This window comes from Dermochelys coriacea, chromosome 15, assembly GCF_009764565.3.
Source record: "Dermochelys coriacea isolate rDerCor1 chromosome 15, rDerCor1.pri.v4, whole genome shotgun sequence".
NCBI lineage: Eukaryota > Metazoa > Chordata > Testudines > Dermochelyidae > Dermochelys > Dermochelys coriacea.
This window is the reverse complement of record NC_050082.1, coordinates 20,513,613-20,535,121: the sequence shown is the minus strand read 5'-3', so window position 1 is coordinate 20,535,121 and position 21,509 is coordinate 20,513,613. Positions and strand designations below refer to the sequence as shown.

The 21,509-nt window shown below is 39.1% G+C and overlaps 1 protein-coding gene and 1 long non-coding RNA gene across 3 annotated transcripts in view; one reads left to right on the top strand and one right to left on the bottom strand.

Moving 5' to 3' along the window:
* Positions 1 to 2,253: 2,253 nt before the first annotated feature.
* Positions 2,254 to 4,142, bottom strand: LOC122456801. Its single transcript, XR_006275877.1, has 3 exons — positions 4,060 to 4,142; positions 3,344 to 3,565; positions 2,254 to 2,350 (listed from the first exon to the last, which is right to left on the bottom strand). It is a non-coding gene; the product is annotated as an uncharacterized LOC122456801 (long non-coding RNA).
* A 7,985-nt stretch (positions 4,143 to 12,127) lies between these two features.
* ADGRD1 (adhesion G protein-coupled receptor D1) overlaps positions 12,128 to 21,509 on the top strand; it is a 252,094-nt gene continuing 242,712 nt past the window's right edge. For both annotated transcript variants that reach the window (XR_006275876.1, XM_038374066.2), the window contains exon 1: positions 12,128 to 12,258. The gene's annotated coding sequence lies outside the window, so the exon portion shown is untranslated. The remainder of the gene's footprint in view (positions 12,259 to 21,509) is intronic.

Below are 21,509 nucleotides of genomic sequence, written 5' to 3'. Positions count from 1 at the left end.
GGTTAGACACCTGTCAGGAATGATCTAGTTATTATTTAGCCCTGCTTTAAGTGCAGGGGACTGACTAGATGACCTATTGAGGTCTCTTCCAGTCCTACACTTCTATGATTCTACAACTAGTGTTTTCTTGTACATTAAGCTGCGCAATAGGAATTCTCTACTATTTGTCAGCAATTATTAAGGCCAATTTGTACCGCTTATTTGGTGCAGAGGGGCCTTAATGGACCAGAAAAAGGGTGATATGAATTACTTAAAAAAATAAAAGAAAAACAAATGATTACTTTTGTAACAAAAGAGATCACTAATGAAACAAATACAGAAAATAATAGCATATTTTAACAGTGTGTAAATGTAAAAACATACAGAAAAATTATAGAAAAGCAGTCATTTGAGAGAATGACTTTGTTCCTTCTATATTTTTTATCCAAAGTATTTTTTACATAGTAAACAGATACAGTGGGGAAAAGAATTCAGTTTATAACAATGTCCTACAGTTCTATCACACTGTAATGGGCTTCTGTCCGATCTCACAAACTGGGTAGGGTCAGGAGAGGATGAAGGAGAGATCTCCAACAAAACACGGTAGGAGTTGGGAGTAATGTCAGTGGATTAGTAAGGTTGGAAAGACACTTTATGTAAGTACTGATCCATTGGTCCATTATAGACTGGGGGGGTCAGTGCTATCTTTTGGAGGTGCTATCTTTTGAATAAGACATAAAAGTCCAGATCAGTTGCAGACATCAAATTCCCATGACATCTATCTTGAGTAGGTACATTAATTAATGTCTTAACCAAATTCCAACTTGGGTCAATACATTATACCTATCTAATATTGTCCCAGCAGCTTCAAGAGTATTCTTTATGTCCTTCCCTAAAATGTTAGGTAAGGTAACTTGGCATGCACTGTTAAAAAGCTATATTTCAGTGTTGAGCAAAGCACTTGTTCATAATTTGTACAATGTTTTGGAATCCTTTGGGATGACCATAAATATATAAATGTAGGTTTTGATGATGATAGCAGCTTTATTGTCACCAGCATTAAATGCCAAGGCAATTGGTACTATAGAAATACCTAAGATTAACAATTGTTGATAAATACATTCTTCAAAAAATCAACTGCCCATCTGAAACATGGAGAAGGCGTAGTCGAAGATAATAGTAAATCACAAAAAGTGTTGCCAGCTCTAGAGATTGTATCATGCGTCTTGGAATATTTGGTGTTTTTCTTTAAGCCACTGCCCTTGGAACCTCGTGATTTACCTGGGAATCTCAGCTTTTTAACTCTTGTGGTTGGAAATAACACAAATATAATAAACTCAAATGTCAGGGTTTCTGAGTCTTCTTTGCTTGCAAGTATATTAATATTATGCTCTATTCCTTCTGGCATAGACAAAAGGTAGCTAGAATGAAGATCTGATTAGTTTTCAGGAATAATTATTTAGAGAAGGAGGAGATCATAGACATGAAGCTCTTGGGATTCATGTGTTTTAAATGGCACTCTAATTGAAGCAAATAACTTTTAAGAAGAAATCTTTAAAGGTGTGCCTTCCTTCATAATCCAGATGGTGAGAACACTACTCATATTCCTTCAGTGCCGCATGGCTCTTCCTGTTATAACACCTATTCTGACTCCTCTGCCCAAAGTTTGGAGCAAAATAAGTGGACAAGGAATTTGACTTAAACACAAGCAAAGTAAGCAGCCACACAGGGCATGATGTCCCTTGCAAGATCTATAGTACATGAACTAGCCCTACTGCCTTTCTTTTCTCTCCATTTTATCTTTCTGTTCTATCTCTGTATTTGCCAGATGTCTCCAACAGCTTCCCTCCCTCTTTAGAACACTAATAATTTCAACAAAAGTGGAAAGTAACTCTGCCAGTTTCCTCATTTGTCAGCTTAGGTAAGTAACAAGGCTGGAGAGAAGCAATATTTCTTGTTTAGAGTGAAAGTACAGAAGGAAGAGAACTTGGTGGAAGTTTTTCTATTGGATGATGATGCATGAACCAAAAGAATACAGCGTGAGTTTTAGGTGGGGTTTGCAAAGTTGGTACAACCAAAATAATTAATCTTGGACATCTAGAATCAGCGTTTAGGCCTTTCTACCCTACACATGGCTTGAAAGAGAGGAGCAGGCATCATCTGTGAAAAGGTAGGGGTAACTCCAGGCCTGCATTTTCCCTCTTCTTCCTCTGAAAGTTAAGCTAATAAAAAACAATGAATGCTACCGTGGTACCACTTTTAACCACACGGTGGGGCATGACACCCATGCAACTGCTCAGATGGGTTGCTCTGAACAAATGAAATTGTATTAAGTGGTCAAATGCCTTCCAGATTGCACAAACATACGTTTCTGAGGAAAAAAATGATATGGATGCTTTTAGGTTGATTAACAATAGCAAATGACTGCAATATACTTTCACAAGTTATTCAGTAGAGAAGATTAGCTCCACATGTGTTAGCTGCCAGGACCAGTGAGGTGTACTAGATATGGGAGTTTAAACTGGGCTGAAGAACAATATCATATTCTTTATGCAATATTTCTATTCTTGGAAAATAACCTAAATATAATGGTATTTTTTCCTAGTTACTTGTTTATCTTAAACTAAATCAACCAAGATGGCAAAATAGAACTTAGTGAATTACTGTTCTACCATCCCAGTGCTGCTGACAAAGCATGGTTGAGTTAGTGGCACCTTATACTTAGTCATGTTTTCCCGTCATGCTGCAAACATAGAGTAAAAAAATGTAGGTCAGTAAATGGAACCAGTCAATATCTTGATAAATTATATTAATTCAAATAAATGTGGTGAGCTAATAAACCCACTAAAGAACCTGCTGACTCATTAATGTTGGTGCATAAAAGAATTATCCATGATGTACTAATCAAGTTTAATTCAATACAATCTCCTATAATAGCAGAGTTAAGGCTTAATCTTGCAGTCAAGACTCAGCACAGGTGCCAGTGACCTTGCAGGATTGGGGCCTTAAATATTAACTATTCTCTCCCACTGCTAAGAGATTTATGCAAAGGAGAAAAGTTACATCTTTAGAGATCTGAAATAAGATAGAGGGGGAAGTCACCCCCACACAGTGTCCACTTACTCCAGCTATGTTGAGACAAAGTAGCTAGAAAGGGGCCCAGAGAATACATCAAGCATAGGTGGTATCATAGCCTACATGCTGCCCCTGCAGAAGACTATCACACAGAGAATTTATTGGGGGTGGGAGAAGGTTTAGCTGAGGTGTTCCCTCACTTTGCAGTTGCAATGAGGCCCATAGATGCCATGTCAGCTAGAGTGCAAATTTAGGGAAGCTCTAGCCAGCATGGGGGCCCAATCACTACCTGGTATCCGCTGGATCAGGAAAGGACAGGCAGCTTCCTCTCTATTTCTGGTCCAGGCTGAATTCAGCCCAGACAGTCAAGAAGGCAGAGAGACACAGGAGAGTGTTCCCTTTGGCAGGGACTTTGAAATAGACAGCTCTGGCATTAAGAGGGGTGAGATTGTGAGAAGGGATACAGACAAACACAGCTTGGTTTACAAGAAGGGCATCCAGCCCAAAAGTCCTGTATGAATTAATATGAAAAAAGTAAATTAGGAACAGAGAATAAAATATCCTTTTATCCGCTGCATGTTGTGGTTGCCACCCAGCTGCTAATGATTAACACCACTCAATAGCAAAACAAATTAGTAACAATTATGCTTAATAAGAACCTGACCTTAGACATCAAAACAAACTGAAGGAAGAGTGACAGCAAGGAAAAACTACACAGATTAGAGGAGTGGGTAAAATATTAGGGGGAGGGAGAACTCTGCCCAGCTGATTGATACCATCAATGGGAATGTTGCTGCTTTAGAGAAAAAATTAACATCCTAATAATAAGGTCAGATCATCTCCCCAACAGAAGGCAAGAGCTGCCTAAGCCACCGATGACAGGGGCTAGTTACGTTGCTTCCATGCATTGTTGGAAAGCACTCAGATACTATAATGAAGATCACAGTGTAAAAACTAGAGGAGAAGAGATATACTGTAACACTGAAATGTAGTTGGGCTACTTACTCAGCTGATTTAAATTGGCACTGTTCAACTGACTTCATTAGAACTTTGCAGATTTACCCCAGCTGAGAAGTTGTCTCAAAATTTCCCACAAGCTAAGGAAGCCTTGCAAAAGCTAGTGGTTCCCTGCAATTTCTTGTAGCTGATAAACTCTTTTACTTTCCAGATCAAGCATTGTTTCTATAAATGGTGTGGATGCATAAGAACTCTTAAAGGATGAATAATGCTATTACTGTAGGCAAATACTTCTGTGCTACAGTTCAAGCTTTCATTCATCCCCAAGGCCATATATTTTCCTATGTCTGTTTTGTTATTTGCTTTTAGTTATGTGGGTTGATCTGTTTTCTAAGTGTTCAGTGCTACATACTATTATGTTGAGAGGTACTGGTGACTATATCCATCACAAATCTCTTTGAGGTTGTGTGTGAACATTACCTTTCAATTAACAAAACTGTCAGGATGAGTTAATGAGAAGCCTCCCAAACTATGACAAAAGTGGGTGCTGAACCCACCTGGGTGTTTGGACTGAGGGAGCTTTAGATGAAGTGTATGCACGAAAGCCAAGCGGTACCCTATGACTGGAAAAAGAGAGAGCTTTTGGGTCTGCTGTGGGCTAAAGAGGCTTGAGGCTGTAAGCTATAAAACTGCTCTTTTTTTTTCTTGGCTTCTCCATTGTTTAAAGAAACAGGAATTAATGTATTTCTTGTAAATAAACAAGATTGTATCAAAAAAATACCTGACTATCCCCCAATGTTTCCTTCTCACTGGAACGTTCTTAGGGCCCTGAACTTTGGCTAGCCACTCAGGTCAAAAAGAGGCTACAATATGCAGAGACAGTAAACTTGTTTGGGAAAAGCCTGTCTTTTTTGATATATGTTTATGTGTGTACAGTGTCTAACATGAGAGAGACCTGATCCATGATTGGTGCCTATAGGTATTATAAAAAACAGTGCATTTTCATTAAAATACATATCAGGCTTGTAACATTGTTTAATGAAAACAAAAATTTACCAGCCCAGGTATAAAACCTATGATCCCACTTCACAGTAGCGATAGAGAAAGGTAATCTCATTCACTTGGGTTGAGTGGTATTTGGCAAAACTGTTTTATATTTTAATTAGTTATTGTTCTGCAATAGAGTGGATATTTACGTAGCAACCACCCCGCATCTACAGAAGTCTAATAAATTAGCTCAGAAAAGTTGTTCCTACAGGTACCAGTTTATGGCTGTAATACTTCATAGAATGAAGCAAGGGATAAATGAATACAAAGGTGAAAGGATATTAAGTCAGAACAGTAGGTATGTTTTGGATTGCCCTGGTTTTTGTTCCTGGTCTAAGTTTCTTGCTCCCTGTCCCAGCAGGGGCTGGGAGTGATGCAGAGGCAATATGACTGATAAACGCTAGAGAGGGGAAAGGAATATCTAGTCTCTTTGCAAAGCTCAACATTTTTGATTAATTAAGGCCAGGCTTTGATCAGCTCTGAAGGAGGACCCATCAGTCTTCTTCAGCTGCAAGGGAATGACTGTGAGAGACACAAGTTCTATGGGAGCGGGGATTTTAAAGCAAGAAAAATAGGAGGAACTGTCATGAGTTTGGAGGACCCATCTGGAGAGGATGTTTTCATATCAGTATATTTATCTAATCTTTGGTCTTATTTTGAAGCATAAACTTATCAGTAGGCTTAGAAACACCACTTAGAAACGGGTGCTGGAACAATTTGTATAGTTGGGGTTCTGAGAGCCATTGAATCAAACTGTTAACCCTACATATAATAGAAACCACTTCAAGCCAGTAGGTGCAGCAGCACCCCTAGTTCCAGCACCATGCCACTAAATCTATTCAAGGAATGAATACACCTGTTTTGGCTCATTGGCTTCGTAAGCTAAGTGGAATGCCAGAAATGGCTAGGATGGGCTGATAACGATCAAAAATCACAAGTTTTGAGGAACTTTTTTTGGTTTACTTTTCTGCAGAGCACAGAGAGGATAGTGACAGGAAATGGAAAAATCAATAACTTAAACTGAGGCTCCAAAGGAACAAAATCCCTTACAGCAGCAATTTCAGCAGCAGATGAACTGACTGAATGTAGTAAATACATCATTATTTGCCATTGACCAGGTGTCATTAATATATTAATCTCTTTCCTTTGGAGCCCTAGATTCTGTTGTTTATGTCGCAAGTGATAGGAGTTTGGAAGACTCAGCCTGGTACTAACTGGGTGTTTCTTTATCTTATACAAGGTGCCTGCCAGTTTATTACTTGTTAAGCACTGCCAGGGTGCTCAGTGCAATATGAGACTAAAACAAAGACAGGGCTCTCAACTGACAAAAAACAGACAAGAATATCTTGGGAGACCTGGAGGGTAATGGTAACACAGGATATCTTCATATAAAGTAATAGAGGGAACAGAATGGAAAAAGACTCCTCTTAAGCTTGAAGCAACAGTTTATCACAGCATTGCTTACTGTCATGATTTTATCACAAATCTCATGATAATTGCTATTTTTCTTAAAACCCCAACTCCTGGAGTCATTATTATGTGAGAATCTCTGCTTTCATTTTTTAAAAAAAGGTGAGGTCAGTTGGTTGCAGAGCAAAGTTTGAAAAATGTGACTTCCTGCCCCAACAACACAAAGGCCAGAAGAAAAATAGAAAGACCCCCAAATATATTATTTTTAAAGAATTCCATATTTTTTTTTTAGCCAGTCCCACGATTTTTGGGGGCCGGACTTGTAAGTTTTGAATGCTTGGGATTGGCAGTGCAGCTATCACATCTAAGTGTTTTTCCAATCATGTGTACAGACTTACTGGGGTTTCTAATAGAAATGGGTGATGGGCCCAAACCAAAACACTAGATCTCAATATGCATGTTCTTTGTGTGAAAGAAAATCTGAACCAGGACCTGAATTTCACCTGGTCCCCTCTGTCTATAATGAGTTAAACCAACACTCCAGATTTGAATATCCCCAAACTTTGTGGGTTTCAAAATCTAGATCTGAACACTGCTACTCAAATACATCTCTCCTTTCTAACTCATAACTTGATTACATTTCAAGTTTGGAAGCTAATCAGATCTTATCAAGAGCTTGGATTTGGCAGCCACTATGCCAATATTTAAGTCATCTATCTGCTTCCTCCCCCCCAATAACTACTTAGAGATCTAAGAACAAAATGGTGTTTATAAAAGGGAAGAATCATCTTTCTCACAATATAAATAGTCTTTTTAATGTTTAGATCTATCGCAGACTCAAATGTTCTTGCTGCAAAACAGTTTGCAGATTGGCTTCTGGGTTTATACTCCATTTGTGTTAGACTGAATGGTAAATTTAATTTACAGAGCAGCTGAATGAGATTTTCATGGGTTTGTTTTCACTCAGAAGGGCAGCAGAGGAGTTAACATTGCAATAAAACAGAGGTACTGGAAAAAATTCCAAAGGCAAATGAAGCTTCATCATGGTATAATATTTTTCTCATTAAGAAAATCTGAAGTCCATGAGTTGATGCCAGAAAATAATAGACAGCTAATAAAGGCGGTGGCTTTTGGCAAATAAAATTTGGATTTTAATCATATGAACTTTTTAAAAAATCATATTACATTTATTATAATACTAGCCAATTCTGTGTAAGCTTAGCATGTATCTCTTATTCCTAAAACAATAAGCCCAAGATCCTCAAAGGTATTTAGGCACCAAACTTTAATAATAATAATAATGGGATATCTGTAAAACACTTGGGGGGCTTATATGTGTGGATGAAAATAGCTTATAACTGGTCTAAACCTTTCAACAGTTAACCAGTTCAATCCAAACCAGTTTTGTACCAGTATGGGTACAAACAAACAGAAATAGTTCAATTACTCCTTCTGCTGCCCCACCGAACATTGGTGTCCTTGTGAAATCTCTCAGAATGCACTGAGATAGGTAACCAGAAGGAATTAAAATTGAAATTGTTTGAGGCAAACCACTAAACTTGTACAGTGTGGATGCACTTAACGTGGTTCACTGCTCTAATGTAGCCAGTGCCTAATGGGCCAATGTTACTAATGGAATTGGTCAAAATTTTCATTTTTTTTAAATTAAAAGTGGCCTTTTTTCATAACAAAAATCATTTTGCTCAAAAGTTTCAATGTTTCTCAAGAGAAAACTGAAAAAAAAAAATTTTTTTGTCAAAAACAAACAGATAAATGGAAACCTTTGAAAGAAACTTCAATTTTTCCTTTAATTTAAATTTCTTTCACAGAAAATTTTTAACCAGCTCTAGTTACTGACTTTGAGATGAGATTTTAAAAGTCAGTCTCCCGTCTATTCTGCATAGACCTTAAAGTACGTGACATCACAATGATGTTCTTAGTTAAGCAGTCTAATATGTAAAAAAGAAAAGGAGTACTTGTGGCACCTTAGAGACTAACAAATTTATTTGAGCATAAGCTTTCGTGAGCTACAGCTCACTTCATCGGATGCATTCGGTGGAAAATACAGTGGGGAGATTTATATACACACACAGAGAACATGAAACAATGGGTTTTTATCATACACACTGTAAGGAGAGTGATCACTTAAAATGAGCTATTACCAGCAGGAAGGAGGGGGGGAAGGAGGAAAACCTTTTGTGGTGATAATCAAGGTGGGCCATTTCCAGCAGTTAACAAGAACGTCTGAGGAACAGTGGGGGTGGGGTCGGGGGAGAAATAACATGGGGAAATAGTTTTACTTTATGTAATGACCCATCCACTCCCAGTCTCTATTCAAGCCTAAGTTAATTGTATCCAGTTTGCAAATTAATTCCAATTCAGCAGTCTCTCGTTGGAGTCTGTTTTTGAAGTTTTTTTGTTAAAGGATAGTCGCTCTCAGGTCTGTAATCATGTGACCGGAGAGACTGAAGTGTTCTCCGACTGGTTTTTAAATGTTATAATTCTTGACATCTGATTTGTGTCCATTTATTCTTTTATGTAGAGACTGTCCAGTTTGACCAATGTACATGGCAGAGGGGCATTGCTGGCACATGATGGCATATATCACATTGGTAGATGCGCAGGTGAAGGAGCCTCTGATAGTGTGGCTGCTGTGATTAGGCCCTATGATGGTGTCTCATAAAGAACCAACCTTCCACACAAACTTCCTCATGGCGGGACTTTACAAAAACTAGACAAGCCATCTACAAAACACACTTTGCTTCTCTACAAAAGAAAAAGGACACTAAACTCTCGAAACTACTACATTCCACAAGGGGCCACAACAATGGTTTCCTTAACCCACCCAGCAATATTGTTAATCTGTCCAACTATACTCTTAGCCCATCAGAAGAATCTGTCCTATCTCGGGGCCTCTCCTTTTGCCCCTCCACCCCCACGAACATGATACAGTTCTGTGGTGACCTAGAATCCTATTTTCAACGTCTCCGACTCAAGGAATATTTCCAACACACCTCTAACCAATGTATTAACCCACAGGGACCTTCCTACCAACACTACAAAAAGAAGGATTCTGGGTGGACTCCTCCTGAAGGTCAAAATAACAGACTGGACTTCTACACAGAGTGCTTCTGCTGACGTGCACAGGCTGAAATTGTGGAAAAGCAGCATCACTTGCCCCATAACCTCAGCCGTGCAGAACACAATGCCATCCACAGTCTCAGAAACAACTCTGACATCATAATCAAAAAGGCTGACAAAGGAGGTGCTGTCGTCATCATGAATAGGTCGGAATACGAACAAGAGGCTACTAGGCAGCTCTCCAACACCACTTTCTACAAGCCATTATCCTCTGATCCCACTGAGGGTTACCAAAAGAAACTACAGCATTTGCTCAAGAAACTCCCTGAAAAAGCACAAGAACAAATCTGCACAGACACACCCCTGGAGCCCCGACCTGGGATATTCTATCTGCTACCCAAGATCCATAAACCTGGAAATCCTGGACGCCTCATCATCTCAGGCATTGGCACCCTGACAGCAGGATTGTCTGGCTATGTAGACTCCCTCCTCACGCCCTACGTTACCGCACTCCCAGCTATCTTCAAGACACCACTGACTTCCTGAGGAAACTACAATCCATTGGTGATCTTCCTGAAAACACCATCCTGGCCACTATGGATGTAGAAGCCCTCTACACTGACATTCCACACAAAGATGGACTACAAGCCGTCAGGAACAGTATCCCCGATAATGTCATGGCTAACCTGGTGGCTGAACTTTGTGACTTTGTCTTCACCCATAACTATTTCACATTTGGGGACAATGTATAACTTCAAATCAGCGGCACTGCGATGGGTACCCGCATGGCCCCACAATATGCCAATATTTTTATGGCTGACTTAGAACAACGCTTCCTCAGCTCTCGTCCCCTAATGCCCCTACTCTACTTGCGCTACATTGATGACATCTTCATTGTCTGGACCCAGGCAAAAGAAGCCCTTGAGGAATTCCACCATGATTTCAACAATTTTGATCCCACCATCAACCTCAGCCTGGACCAGTCCACACAAGAGATCCACTTCCTTGACACCATGATGCTAATAAGCGATGGTCACATAAACACCACCCTACTGACTGCTCTTCCTACTTACATGCCTCTAGCTTTCGTCCAGATCACACCACACGATCCATTGGCTACAGCCAAGCTCTATGATATAACCGCATTTGCTCCAACCCCTCAGACAGAACAAACACCTACAAGATCTCTATCATGCATTCTTACAACTACAATACCCACCTGCTGAAGTGAAGAAACAGATTGACAGAGCCAGAAGAGTACCCAAAAGTCACCTACTACAGGACAGGCCCAAGAAAGAAAATAACAGAACGCCACTAGCCATCACCTTCAGCCCCAACTAATACCTCTCCAACGCATCATCAAGGATCTACAACCTATCCTGAAGGACGACCCATCACTCTCACAGATCTTGGGAGACAGGCCAGTCCTTGCTTACAGACACCCCCCAACCTGAAGCAAATACTCACCAGCAACCACACAACAGAACCACTAACCCAGGAACCTATCCTTGCAACAAAGCCCGTTGCCAACTCTGTCCACATATCTATTCAGGGGACACCGTCATAGGGCCTAATCACATCAGCCACACTATCAGAGGCTCGTTCACCTGCGCATCTACCAAAGAGATATATGCCATCATGTGCCAGCAATGCCCCTCTGCCATGTACATTGGTCAAACTGGACAGTCTCTACATAAAAGAATAAATGGACACAAATCAGATGTCAAGAATTATAACATTCAAAAACCAGTCAGAGAACACTTCAATCTCTCTGGTCACACGATTACAGACCTGAGACCGGCTATCCTTCAACAAAAAATCTTCAAAAACAGTCTCCAACGAGAGACTGCTGAATTGGAATTTATTTTCAAACTGGATACAATTAATTTAGGCTTGAATAGAGACTGGGAGTGGATGGGTCATTACACAAAGTAAAACTATTTCCATGTTATTTCTCCTCTCACCCCACCCCCCGCTTTTCCTCAGACATTCTTGTTAACTGGAAATGGCCCACCTTGATTATCACCACAAAAGGTTTTCCTCCTTCCCCCCCTCCTTCCTGCCGGTAATAGCTCATCTTAAGTGATCACTCTCCTTACAGTGTGTATGATAAAACCCATTGTTTCATGTTCTCTGTGTGTGTATATAAATCTCCCCACTGTATTTTCCACCGAATGCATCCGATGAAGTGAGCTGTAGCTCACGAAAGCTTATGCTGAAATAAATTTGTTAGTCTCTAAGGTGCCACAAGTCCTCCTTTTTCTTTTTTGCGAATACAGACTAACACGGCTGCTACTCTGAAGTCTAATATGTGTTAATTTTACCATGAGCTCCATGGCACCCTTTTGCCAGAATGTTTCCTATTCCCAGTTGTTATGCAGGATGCTGGCTGGTCACTGACTTCTGTGATGGGGACTTTCCCTTTAAGGGACAGTTTGGTCATAATCAAGGAGTGCCTTGCCCTCCCCTGCCTGAAAAAGTGGAAAAGGAACGGGGGGGGGGGACGACACAGCAGGCTTGTTAGGCTGTAGATTGTTAGTCTCAGCTAGGTTTACAGACTTGTTCTTCTGATCATAAGTGTGGTTGCTCTGAGATAAGGGCCTTATGACCTGTAGTAAGCAGCTCCTTCTCTGACTTGATGCCTAAGGGAAAGGGATAAAGCCTACTTGTCTGCTAGAACAATAAGAGGACTAAAGTCTGCTGGCTGGGGTCAGTTTGGGGGCATTGCTAAAAGGAATGTATTTTTTTGTTCATTTGAATTTGGTCTCTCTGTGCTTTTATCCTGTATATTCTTCCCCCTCCGGTGTACACCTGAAGTTCAGTGTGTGGATGTGTGTATTTTATTTATTTATTTATTTTATTTTTAAAGTGCTTTGACTCATGGCTGTGCCTATAGTTTTGAAGATACGTTTGTCAGCCCATGCAATTGTTATTAAGAGTTACCTATTGTTAATCACGCTGACCAATGCAGCGGATTTGTACAAGGCCTTATGCCTCACTTAAACCCAATTTAAATCTCTACCTGCAGTTGTGTAGGACCTCATGTGAGCCTTTTGCTGCCCTCTAATAATTAAGAAAAACCTATCAAATAAATGCTGTCTTTTTCCCCCAAACTGGAGAGTCACCCTCAAAATCACCGTCCCAAACCCCAGAGTGGGGAATATTCAGTCATGGACTCAGGATATGTTTAAGGTCTACTAGTTCACAACTCTTCAGAACTAAAACTTTAAAAAGCGAAGCTATATATAATTAGAAAGCATGGAATCCCACATTATTAATGATAGAAGACTTTTGTTCTAGCCCTGGTAAATGTCTGATATCGCTTGCTAAAAATCATGATATTAGGGTGTATGAAAAAGCTATTAAAGGCACAGTTTTAGAAGTTTCTCATATGAATTATTTTTCTTTGTCTCTAATACCCTTATAATTGCACTCTTGGTACTAAAGTAGCTTGGATCTATAGTAGAGAGAGAACATCAAGAAACAATTCAAAAACATTTCTAAAATATGTGGGATATATGGGCCAGATTTTAAAAGGTATTTAGGTGCCTAAAGATGCAGATAGGCACCTAAGGGATTTTCAGAAGTGCCATCTGCATTTTTAGGCACCTGCATTTGTTTAAAATTCTGGTCTATTGAGAATACATGATTTTGGGCTGGGGAGTAAAGATTTTATTGGCATCCATCCCATACTCACTTTGTACCCCACTCATACAATAGCATTTTCTCTCTCTCTAACTCACAGTATAGATTTGGCAGACCTTAACTGTTTGTAAAACTAGTACAAAATCATTGTGTAATAGTTTTCCAAATGGCCCCAAAGTCAGCAGTGGATTAAGCTGCTCTATATTTATTCTCCTTTGTGTAGGTTGTTACTCATAATGCCATGAGGTTGTTTTTGTGTGCTTTGGTTTTAATCTTTTTGGCCATTTCTCTCTTGGCAGTCCAAATCAATTACATTTTGGTACTCACCCTTGCTTGATAAAGTAACTTTCTGATAAGTTTTAACCTCTTGTCTGCTGAAGAGAGTGGAAATTCTGACTGTTGAAATATTTACTACTATTCCTTTTCTAAAGGTAGTGCCACGTGGTGATAAGAAAAGCAGTGAAGAGGAAGAATATGTAAAGTATGTGAATGACCTTGTTAAAAAGGATCATTATCCCAAGATAAACTGAGTGCTACTAATACTGTGTAGTGTTTAATAGCATGGGTGAGAGCAGGAAATAGCAGGGCCTCACAGCGTACAAAATTGATGAATGTCCTCACTGCTCCAAGAGTTTAAAACAATGTACAGTTTTGTGCATTTCATTATATATTTGAAAATGAGCCCATTTTCCTGGGATCTTTGCCAAGTTACTTGAGAAATTGTTCTTATTCATTTTAAAAAAAATTGCTTTATTATTTGTACAACACCTATCGCAATGTGGTCCTGGTCCTTGACTGAGCTCCTAAGTGCTATAGCAATACAATCAATCTCTACTCCAAAGAGCATTCAATCTATCAGTCAATTTCTGATGGGGAAAAATATCCCATTTCAAGAGAATTGTGGCTTCAAAAGTCAAAATGTGAAAGTCAAACTCTGAATTTTTGCATGAAACTTTAAATACAAAAATAGGTCTTTTATTGATTTTTTTTTTCTGGAGAAAGATGTCCTATTTTAGGCCTACTACTCTTTTAAACTTTGACTTTGGTTGAATTTGAATCAATCCTCTGGTTATTCTCCTTCTTGCTTTTGGGATGATTGCCTCTTTCTTTCTCACATGTGCATGTTTTAGCATTTTGTTATTTTCTGTTAGAACCTTAGTGTTGTCCCTGCTGTCGATCTTTTCTCCCTGTCTTTCTCTAATGCTAAAACTCTTTCACATGTGACTTATTAATTGCAAAACTTATTGTTGACTTGACTGCAAACTGAAATAACCAATGCCACTGTCGTCTTCTTGCCATCCTTACTCGGTCAAAACTTCTATTGAAGCTTCTGGGAAAGGACTAAAGGATAAGGCTTTAAAGGTTTTACTGTTTCAGTGCTACTTAATATTCTAAGAATATGTGGCAAATTACACCTCCACTGCCGCCCTGTCTACAGGTTCCCATAGACAGCTAATATTTAAAAGAATACTGCTTTGTTCTGAGCAGTGTAGAGGTTGCAGCAAATTCTTATAATGAAAGGGTTAATGCAATGCTATGAGATGCTGATACAGCTGCAAGGAGAAATAATAACACAGAGTTTTGGTTTTTTTGTTTTGTTTTTTAGACAAGAAAACCTCAGTTATGTCTCTTGGTTTTGCTTTGAATGCTCTTAAAACCAATAGGGGGCTCGTTATGTTTTGAATTAAAATAAAACATATTGTTGACTTGATTTTTTCTTGGTAGTTAAACATAATCCTGGACATTATGTAAGGGATAATAAACAAAAGGGATGTAGAAGTTGGATGCGTGAGAATAAAGGTCAAGTATTTCTTTCCAGCATCCAAGAAGAGTTACATACGTACAAGAAGAATATTACAACTGGTACCTGTCCATTTTTCCACAGGCAAAATAGAGCCAACTTAAATGCAGTATTGCCAGCCTCAATAGTTCAAAATTGGGAGTTTGTCTTAATAAGCATGAGATTTTATAAAAATAATGTTGAGGGATTTTTAATTTGTCTTTTGGTTTTTGAGACTTTAGCATTGATATTTCACACTATTCTCCATAAACATGAAATGAAAATGAAAGCTGGGATTCTTTCAGGATTTTACTGTGAGTCTCTTGATATTTTGGTGGTTTTCTTAAAGCCCCAGCTCCTGGAATCCTGTGACTAATGGCTAGATTCTTGTGCATCTGTGTGCTTGTGCAAAGAACATCTCTTCTTCCCCGACTCCTGCACCAGGGAATGCTAGGATCATGACAGAGTTAGTCCCTGCTGGTATCCCCATGAGTATTAAATGTCTGAACAGAGGCAGAGTGACAGCATGACCATGGTTATTCAACATATCTAATACAGGTTGTTTTGTTTGTTTGACACCTTTGAAGGGGATTTGGTGCAGTGTATTTAAATCCTGGGAGGCTGGGCGGCGTCTGTCAGAACACCAAAAGGTCAGCCCCCTCAGATGAGGGTGGGCCACAGAACCCAGAATTTAACCAAGCATGGGGAACAAAAAATGAACAAACTGGGACAGAGGTGTAGGCCATAGGATCGAAAGGAGGGCCAGGTTGACAGCTCTGAGGACGAAAGTCCTCTGTTTATCCATGGAACACTTACAGCCCAATCAGCAGCAGTGCCTTCCTTTCTTTGCATGTTAACATTGTTGTGTTGGTGCCCTCTCCAGGGGAGGAAGTAATTCATTCACCAAGGCTTTGGTCTCCCTGTTGAGAATGACCACACCAAAAGTTGCTGGTATTTGGAAGGTGGCTGAGTTGCTACAACTAGTTAACCTTTTGGCCAGATGCTGCTTTCAATGAGTGTAATTCATTCCTAGGCAGAGATCCAGCACACGCCTTCTGCACCACTAATGTGAGGCGTAAGCCCTTTTTTTAGTGTTTAGGTATAATTAAAAACTTATCTAAACATAAGGACAGGACAAGAAGCAATGGGCTTAAATTGCAGCAAGGGAGGTTTAGGTTGGACATTAGGAAAAACTTCTTAACTGTCAGGGTAGTTAAGAACTGGAACAAATTGCCTAGGAAAGTTGTAGAATCTCTGTCATTGGAGGTTTTTAAAAACAGGTTAGACAAACACCTGTCAGAAATGTTCTAGTTATTACTTAGTCCTGTCTATTGTGGTCCCTTCCAGTCCTACACTTCTTTGATTCTATAACCTACACCACTTAGCTATGTATGGTTATACCAGTACAGTCCTTTGGTGTGGGTGCAGTTATGTGTATGAAAGTGCTTTATATCAGCATAGCTATTTCCACGTGGGAAGGAGAATAAGCTATGCCATTATATGGTACCTATATAACTGTGTGTATGCTATGCGATTGTATAGTGTAACTATATGGGGTAAAAAAAAAAAAAGCACACCCTTACCCAAAATAGTTCGACCAGTACAAAAACTGTGTGTAGAGCAGGCCTTAAATGATGCACGGGTCTTGTGCTATTCCTCTCCACAGATAGGAATTTCATCCAGTTACATCAATGTAAATCTGGAATAATACCAATTAAGTCAATAGTTACTCTTTATTTACATAGCTACAACTGAGAGCAGAATTTGCCCCTAGGTATCCCTGATCCCCACAACTGCAATTAAATAAAAAAACAACTTCATGTTACTTCTTATGAGACTGTGAGGCGAGCCAGGAAATTTAACATTAAAGCTACAACTTGTCAATTGCGAGTGTGTTTTAGAAATATTTTCCTATTAGTACTGTTTGTAAGTGACTTTAATATTAATCTATTACTAATTTAGAAATAGTCTCACTGGAGAGCCATTCAGCTAGAATTTTTAGTGGAGTATCAGTATGGATGGGATATTAGACAGGTTTGAGATAAAATCAACGACTGGAAACTGCAGAGACTTTGTTCAACTGTTCTCTTCTATAATGTTTGTTAAATATTTCCATGTCAATTATTTACTGAGATCCCCTGGACAGCTTTACCAAGGGGATGGGAGGAGTAATTTCAATAAAAACAGTTAGAAAATTGCATTACAAATTTTCTGTCTTCTACAGTGAAAAATAAATTGTGTAAAAGAAGCCTCTCTTTGCTTCGTCTTGCACACAGAATTTCAACTTAAGGGAATTTCAACATCAGGGTATTTTTCTTTTCCTGGTGTGTGTCTATCTGCTACAAAATTAGCTAATTTTCTCGCTTCTTAATATCATCACCCTGAATGTGCCTGTTGTGAACAAGGAGAGCTGAAACTGAAAATTAAGTTTAATTGCCTTAGCTCACCATCTTTGTTTAATTTTAAAAACTGACACCCATTCTAATACATTATAAGCCTTGCAGAATTGTTATAATTGTCTTATCTCAGACACAAAATCTACTTGCCAGCCCTGTGACATGACTGATTGTAATAAAAAGAAGTTTACTTTAACATTTTAAAAAAAATTACTTGCTTAGGGCATGTAGAATTTTGCAAGGCTGGGTGCAATTCTCTGAACTCTCATATGGACAGAGTAATCAGGAAGTATGTACTCTGGTGAATTAAATCCATGCACTCAGCTACAGAGTAGGCTTCAGTTCAGCCTTTATATGGTCCTCTTTGGCCAATAACTCCATGGAGTAGCAGTACCTACCACTAGGTGGATTAACTCAGATCCAGTGGCCCTTCACTGCACTATTCCCCCCAGCATTCCCCAGTATACTAGCATATTCAAAGCTGTCATGGATTCTACCAGTTTGGTATACAAAGAGTGTAGAGCCCCTGCTCAGCTGTTCCAACCACCTTCTCCCTTAAGGGGGTACCACAGGTGTTATATGGTGCACTTGGCTCTTCACCAATGGAGGAATTTCATGCATTATTCTCAATTGAGCTATCAGAGTGAATAATTGAGTCAATGGAATGAGTTTATTTTTCTGCTCAGATTGTCTGCAAGTGATCTAATTTACCTGATGATCAAAATTATCATCCAAGTACTTTCTGTGATTTGTTTTTGGTCTGAAGGTTGTTCAAGACCAGTTCACTGTGATTATTTGCCTTTTGAAATTCAAGTTGGGTTGGTTAGTTTTGACTGGACACACAAGGTGCCTGGTATTGCTTCAGTTCCTTGGTTGGAATAGTGTAACTCTTCAAATCAGGTTTCCAATGTATCACATGTACAAGTTTAAGATTTGCCTTTTGCAAATATTCTCTGATATCTGTTTACAGTTTGCTATTTCCACACAAATTCCTACCAGTGAACATGATTGCTTTGATTTCAGCAGATTTTTTTTCTGTACGAACATCTACTTTCCCTTAATAGGCCTCTTTGCAAATATTGTAAATTCCTCTCTTTCTCTTTTACATTTTAGCTCTTCTCATGATTTTCAGCTGCAGCTGTTTATAATTTCTAGTAGAGCTGTCAAGCGATTAAAAAAAATTTATCATGCAATTAATTGCACTGTTAAACAATAATAGAATACCATTTATTTTAATAGTTTTGGATGTTTTCTACATTTTCAAATATATTGATTTCAATTACAACACAGAATACAAAGTGTACAGTGCTCACTTTATATTTAGTTTTTATTACAAATATTTGCACTGTAAAAACCAAAAGAAATAGTATTTTTCAAATCACCTAATACAGATATTGTAGTGCAATCTCTTTATCACGAAAGTTGAACTTACAAATGTAGAATTATGTACAAAAATAAATGCATTCAAAAATAAAACAATGTAAAACTTTACAGTTTACAAGTCCACCCAGTCCTACTTCAGCCAATTGCTCAGACAAACAAGTTTGTTTACATTTACGGGAGATACTGCTGCCTGCTTCTTATTTACGATATCACTTGAAATTGAGAACAAGCATTTGCATGGTGCCTTTTTAGCTGGGGTTGCAAGGTATTTACGTGCCAGATATACTAAACATTTGTATGCCCCTTCATGCTTCAGCCACCATTCAAGAGAATATTCGTCCATGCTGATGATGGTTTCTGCTTTATCATGATCCAAAGCAGAATGGACCAATGCATTTAAATTTTCCTTCATCTGAGTCAGATGACACCAGCAGAAGGTTGATTTTTTTTTCTTGGGTGATTCAGGTTCTGTAGTTTCCACATCTGAGTGTTGCTCTTTTAAGACTTCTAAAAGCATGCTCCACACATTGTCCCTTTCAGATTTTGGACAGTACTTCAGATTCTTAAACCTGGGGTAGAGTGCTGTAGCTATTTTTAGAAATCTCACACATGTACCTTCTTTGCACGTTGTCAAATATGCTGTGAAAATGTTCTTAAAATGAACATGTGCTGGGTCATCATCCGAGACTGCTATCACATGAAATATATGGCAGAAGGTGGGTAAAACAGAACAGGAGACCTACAATTCTCCCCCAAAGCGTTCAGTTGCAAATTTAATTAATGTGTTGTTGTTGTTTTTTTTAATGACAATCATCAGCATGGAAGCATGTCCTCTGGAATGATAGCCAAAACATGAAGAGGCATACGAATGTTTAGTATATCTGACACATAAATACCTCTTGCAACGCCTGCTACAAAAGTGCCATGTGAACATCTGTTCTCAATTTCAGGTGACATTGTAAATAAGAAACAGACAGCAGTATCTCCCATAAATGTAAACAAACTTACTTGTCTGAGCGATTGGCTGCACAAGAAGTAGGACTGAGTGGACTTGTAGACTGTAAAGTTTTACATTGTTTTGTTTTTGAGTGCAGTTCTGTAACAAAAAAATCTACATTTGCAAGTTACACTTTCACAATAAAGAGATTGTGCTACAGTACTTGTATGAAGTGAATTGAAAAATACTATTTCTTTTGTTTATCATTTTTTCAGTGCAAATATTTGTAATAAAAATATAAAGTGAGCACTGTACACTTTGTATTCTGCTGTAATTGAAATCAATATATTTGAAAATGTAGAAAAACATTCAAAAATATTTAATAAATTTAATTAGTGTTCTATTGTTTAACAGTGTGATTAATCATAATTAATTTTTTTAATTGTGATTAATTTTTTTGTGTTAATCATGTGAGTTAATTGCGATTAATCGACAGCCCTAATTTCTAGGAGTGGTGTTACTTAGCAGCCAATGGCTTTGCAAAAATCTTAGCTTTTCTCCTAGGCAGGAAGGGACTTCTGGCTGTTGATAGAAGGTGGGGAATGGGGTTGTAAGATGTATGGTAAGATTCAAAAGGAGGGGAGGCAAGGGTAGAGCCACCCAGGAGATGGAATTTCAGTTCTGCAAACAAAACTTAAGTTTTTGTTCTTCTTTTTTTTTTTTTTTTTTGGTTCCAAATTGGGATGAAAGGCCAAAAACTTGAATTTTTCACAGAACTGAAATTCTGCGGGATTCCATTTTGGAAACATTGAAATGTTCCTGCAGTGCAAATGTGTTTTGATGTAGTAGTCTACCAGGTATGCTACTGGGGAGCCTGGAAGTCCAGGGAGCTGGGCAAGCAAGCTGACAGCAGAGCAGATGGCTGGCTGGCCAGCTTAGTTTCCATCAAAGCTTTTGAGGGCAATTGACACACTTCTGCAGAATGTTTCAGTTTTTTCATATCAGCATTTTCAAATGGAAAACTGTCAGGAAAAAATTGTGACCATCTCCAGACTAGAGGCCAGGAGGGGAAGAGTAAGGTGAAGCCAAGCACCAGAACTGAGTGAGTCAAGGAGGGCATAGGCGCCAACTCTGTTGGAGCTTCGGGGCTCAAGCACCCACCACAGGACCAGATTAATCTTTTGTGGGTCCTGGACTGTGGCCCTCCCCCTTCCCCCTCCGCTCTGCCTGCACTTTGCTCCAAGGCCCTGCCCCTGCTCAGCCTCTTTCCCCCTCACCCCGAGGCCGTACCTGCTGCTCGCACCCCCTGTCAAAAACAAAAGTCCATGCCTGTGAAGGAGGGTTCAGGGTCTGGAGGTGGTGGGCCTAAAGGAAGGCATCAAGGATTAGAAGTGGCTGGTACAGTGTCTTGAAGGTGAGGAGTAAAGGAAGGGGTGTTTTCTGATGCGGGGGGGGGCTGGTCGGGGAGGCGGAGGAGAAAGAGGGTGGGGGAAAAAGGCACAAAACTGAAATTGTCATCTTTTCTCTGAAAAAAACACAGAATTTTAAAACACAATTCTGTGGAAATTTGTTTTGGAAACAAGACCATTTTTGTCCAAAAAAGTATAAAATGAAAATTTTGACTCATTCTAGTTATCAATGTTATGTTAAATACAAAATGACTGTTAGTGCACAGTGTTAGAGCAGTGGTTCTCACACTTTCGTACTGGTGATCCTTTTCACACAGCAAACCTCTTAATGCGACCCCCCCCCATAAATTTAAAACACTTTTTTTATATATATTTAACATCCTTATAAATGCTGGAGGCGAAGCAGGATT